This window comes from Sprattus sprattus, assembly GCF_963457725.1.
Source record: "Sprattus sprattus genome assembly, chromosome: 16".
Lineage (NCBI taxonomy): Eukaryota > Metazoa > Chordata > Actinopteri > Clupeiformes > Clupeidae > Sprattus > Sprattus sprattus.
The window spans coordinates 7,801,066-7,806,624 of record NC_137914.1 but is presented as its reverse complement, the minus strand read 5'-3'; positions in this window follow the sequence as shown (position 1 = coordinate 7,806,624).

Below are 5,559 nucleotides of genomic sequence, written 5' to 3'. Positions count from 1 at the left end.
GTGGAGCTGGTGAGTCCACTAAGGTGTGTCTTGTTGTTGGTGCGATATCTCTTTATACTGCTTGGAGAGGGTGTGGCTCTCACCTGGGCCCTGCTATCACTCCTCCTCCACTCTATGAAGACACTTGTCCTGCAAGTTCAACCGGCCTGCGGGGGGTGCAGGCAGCCTTCTAATTGGTGGGGAGAGTGCCATCTCTCTGTAAGATGCTCACCCAGATAAAGTCAACAAGGCCCCGAGGGTGATTCAAGGGTGGTTAGAATGGCATTCATATGCTGTAATTAATTCCTATAACTTTTCACATGAAGTTTTAATAACACATTTCTCAGATGGTTTTTACTAGTTTAGTTTCGGGCAAGCAAGTGCCTGGGGATGAAATAGCACTCCTCTGGAAACGCCCTTTAACTGCACACGGCAGTGCTCTCTGCCAAGAGACGGCAAGGCCCTGAGGGGGATACAGGATTTAATTCTCTCTGTAAAGCGACAATGTATTGCTCTGGCGCTATATTTATACATTTGAATTTAATTTAATTCAGAATGTGTATAATCATATTGTTTGCATTGCCAATAAAATGTTGTAGAAAAAAACTAAAAATGTGCAAATATATAAGCATATTCTGTGCATATCAAACTTAGCTTGTCTCAAAAAAGCTGTTCCACATTTCAAATCTAGGTACCTTTTATTTATCTCCATACAAGTGAATCAACTTAAGATAGAGTTAAATAGAGTTTATCTAGAATGTACTTTTGGACAGTTGTAGTTTGTGGGAGGTTGTTGTCTATATGTGGCACCAGTGAGGAGCAGTTGCTCCGTATTTTCTGGAGAATGTAGAGTAAAGACACGGTGACATTTACAGGCACAAATTCACACACAAGTTTCATGCAAGCAAGCGTTCAACAACAATACATATTGATTCAAGTAACTCCATTCAAATATGGAATTAGATCATCTGATGCGTACTTTCCATGATCAAATGTTTCATCACTGAAAGATTAGAATGTCATCCTCCCCAGTAATTACCCTCAGCAAACACCTGTGTTGATCGTGAGCCAAATAGGATCTTTATGGCTGTCATGTGAACAGTAAGTCAGGAGGATCTTTCTCTTACAGAGCAGGAAATGTTTGCAAATGTTATTTCAGGTATATGTGAATATTTTTAGGTATTTTCTTAGATTTGGCTATTAGGGCATAGGCAGTGGGAACCTATTTCCACTTTGTATTGTGCACCCCATTTCACTTACAGTATCTCTTGTCTCACTGTTATTTACCTCTAATGCAGGATATCAAAAAATTTGTACATTATGTTCAGTACAGTATGTTGCTTTTTACCTAATATTTGTCTATCGTATCTCTGTGTCAGCTATTAAAGCTTTTTTGAAGGTGAAGCTTAAGCTTTTTGAAATCTGCATTTTTTTTTTTTTATTGTCTGGAGATTAGGGTGTGTGCAGCGTATATGTCAACAACATTTCTTTCTCATCTTGAAATAATTGTTTTTGACATTTACACTGAACACACCCTAATCTCCTGACAAGTGGTTGACCTTCAATTTGCATGTACCAAGTTTCATACTGTCTGGGAAAGGAAGGAATGTGTCTAAAGGGGTTGATTCTCTTATTTGCTTTTGGATGCCTCCTCTGCATATATATATACAGTATGTGCAAATCATATGTTTGTTACTTGTAAAGCCTTTCAAGGATCAAGGCTCATTTCTAATCAAAACTGCCTCAACAAGGAAATCTGATGTGAATGTGGCTGCGGTTCAGCTTATCAAAAGTGTGCTATAAATGCCCTCCTGGAACCTGTTGACTTTAAATACAACAAACCCAAAAAGCCTTTTATTGAGTGTTTTACTGAGAGCTGTTAGTGCACATGTTAACACCCTCATAGATGTTATCTGTTTAAGATATGCTGAAAGTGTCCTATAGTTGCGAGTAGTCATAAGGAAGTGTAGTATGAAATAATTGGCCTGAATAATTTTGTCTCTTTTTTTGTCCATCTCTGTTTTCTTTCTTTTTGTCTCTGCTGCATGTCATGTCTTTGCTCCTCCCTCTTAGCAGATGAGATATCTTTAAAGGTGACATGTTTGTATACAAGTTGCAACCCGCATACAAGTAAATACACCCAAGCAAAATATGTATTGAGGACTCTCAAAAGAACACATTGGTAGGTAACACATAGAACAATACTGATCCCTTGTTACATATTTGCTCTATATTGTTGTTGGACTGTAAGAGTGCATACCATCATCAAATGAATTGTATGTTTCTAGTCTGAATGTGAAAGATAATTATAACTCATTTTAAAGTAATTTGAATGTAAAACTTATACCAGGTGAATATATCCGTATGTTATATGCAGTGTTGTACCTGAACGCGTTCATTGAACGAAAGTTCATGAACTCGTTCATAATTTTGGTGAACGTGAACTTAACGTTCTGTATTATTGCCTGATGAACGATACTGTGAACGCGTTCATTCTGGTGTCTGTGAACGGCACGTTCACTCTTTTAAATTTAGTTCAATAAAGTGCCAGATTTCTAGAGACTTCCAGCAGAAAAACACACATTTAACAGTCATTTAACAGTTTTCAAATCGCTGCGTGTGCTTTATTTTACTGTCAAAGCCTGGCAAGTGTGAGAGCGACAAAGTTGCATAGAGGCCGAAAGCGGTATTGCAGACATATAGAGCTTTAGATATTTTTTTTTAGCTCGCAACATATTGAAAAAAAGAACTGAACTAGTTCATTTTTTGGAGCTGTGAACTTAGTTCAAATTTTTGAATTATGAACTATGAACTGAACTAGTTCATTTTAAAATGTGTGAACTATGAACTGAACTAGTTCATGTAGAAAGTGAACTTTCCCAACACTGGTTATATGTATCCCACTAGTATTTACTATTATGCCAAACAAACAGAGAGCAGCAAATTCGTGATGATGATCTTAAGCCTGCAATACGATCAGATTGAATGCAGAAGCCAGATTCCACCAACCTCGCTGAAATAGGTCAATCTGATTAGCTAATCAAATTGATGTGGCTCCTTGAAGTTCCTGATAATCCGGTCAATGGTTCTTTCAGATGCAAAATTCGCAGCAGAATGTGAGTCCATTTTGATGCAAAACGATGCCGGATTCATGTGTTTCTTTGGAGGTAACCATTGCTACCACAAGAAAAATACATGCTTCCTCCATATTGCATGGTATACAGTATATACCACAACTCACAATGTAAGAAGTTGAACCGTTGTTTGCAATAATCATAATAATATGGGTAAAGCACAACAACAGATGAACAGTTGTTGTATAGTCATGTCTGTGTTCTCAAAAGCACAAGTGCACTAAAGATTTGACACCTCAAACACGTTTCATCCCACTTTGCCCATCTCATGAGCCTTGTTCACCTAACGACACTTTCTCACTTTCACCTGCTACACTTGCTCTTCCAATAAATCTTCATTTATTGTATGTTTTAGATATCCGATTTATATATTAGATAATACATCTGTTTCAGATCTTGGATATTAATGTTCATCCTTTTATTATGAATCTTCTCTTTTGCAGTTTGTGTATTTCAGGGTTAAAGAGGATTAGGTGATTTTTGTTTTACAGCATTCATTTCCTATTATTTTCTATTGTCTGTCCCAGGCTCAAGCAGAGCTGGAAAATGTGGGATACCGTATCAAAAAACCAAATGTCAAAAATGTAACCAAGTGTTAGTAATATGCGATTCAATGAAGTCACTAACAGATTTGCACCTATGTATCTTGTATAACTAGCACCAGTGTTTACCTCAGGGGAGGCAACATCAAATAAGTGGCAACTGAGAGAGTGCTCTCACCAGCTAATCACTGCCACATTTATTGCTAATTTCCAACAGCTGGTGTTATTTGCACTTTTCCTGAAAGCGCCTTTGTAAGATTTCATTGGGCTGTTTTGAGTCCCTGTGGAGGCCATGCATGGTGAAAATGAGGACACAGCATGACAAAACGGTGATTGTTTCATAAACACTCACTCTCCGAGTACACTGACTTGTTACAACTTATCCTCTAACAAAGTTTGCTTGGAATGTTACTTGTTTCAACTCATGAGGTGTGCAACTCAAAACAGACGCCCTGACTGATGATAGGTACACATATCCGGCATCAAACACTTTATCTGCACTTCACATTTACGCTTCGGGTTTGCTTATGTGTTTGGTATGTGGTGGAGTCACCACTCACGCAGTGGTGCGCTGGTATTTCGTCTTGAGCAGCTCAGTGGTTTTATCACATGCATTGCCTCTATAGACAAAGAACATGAACATGAAAATATATAAATCCCATCATGCGCTCCAGAGATGCAGAGCCTGTCAATCATTTGAGAGGTGCAAACTTTCCCTGACAGATAATATGACAGCTACACATTAACAACATTTTGGGTTGAGTCCTCTGACTATTCGGTTCCCGGTTAGTCTGTGACCAGTACCATGAACTGCACAGAAAACTGAACAGATCTCTGCTATGTTCTGGTAAAATAACTTTTAAAGTTTGTGAAAGATGTGAATGAAGGAGCTTATCGTCTGAAGGCTCAATATACTGTGTGTGTGCAGGAGCCATTTCCTTATCTGTGCCTTTACCAATATGCCTCCAATGCACAACCTGCTTCTTCTTCCCCATTCATTCTTTTAATGTCATTCAGTAATAGATTTCGGAGTTTTTAATTAACTTCACAAATATAACTATATAGCCGTCATAGTTGTGGGGGCACAAGTTACAGACTCACTACTAAAAATGTTCTTTGCTGAAGGCATTGTTGACATTCACCATGAGTTATTGTGCTCTTACACAAATCATTTATGTGACAGTTTCAGGAATTGGATTACATTAGTAAGCTGCTTCAGAGAATCCTTGGCTTCATTTGTGCAGTCTTTGACACATTTCATTGTGGTTCCAGATGTCTTTTGAACCAGCAGAGACATACATTCTGCAGTGCGCTCTGCTATGCCCCCCGTCCCTCAAATGCCCCTTCTCTTCCAATAAATCTTCACTTATTGTCTGTTTTAGATATCCGTTATATATATTAGATATTACATTATTTTTCAGATTTGAGATAATAATGTTCATCCTTTGTAACAGGTTGCATGGTGGGCAGTGTAGCTAACTGATGAATCAGTCACAACTGGCAGTAAAAAGAGGGTTTTTAATTCAGTTTCTCACTCAAAACAGGTACAACTCAGGATTTTCTTCAAATACAGGCAAAGGTTCTTCCAACACAACTTAAAAGTCCAAACACAAAATGTTCTTTTTCCCTCTTCCTTCAGGGTTTTTAAATAAACATAAACTCCAAACTACTTTCCTTGTCGGTCGGTTTCCAGTGGGTCGGTTTCCAGTGGGTCTGCCCAGGCGGTTTCCGGCTAGGGGCTATCCTTCCCCCTTCCGGTTGTTGCTTCGTAAGCGCTTCACTATGCGCTTCCACGCACGCTCCCAAGAGGTGCGCTCTGCTCTCTCTCGTGGCCCTCTCGTGTCTTTCCCACACAACAGGCACCACCTGCCTTAACTGCTCTCTCAATTAGGTGCCTTAAGCAC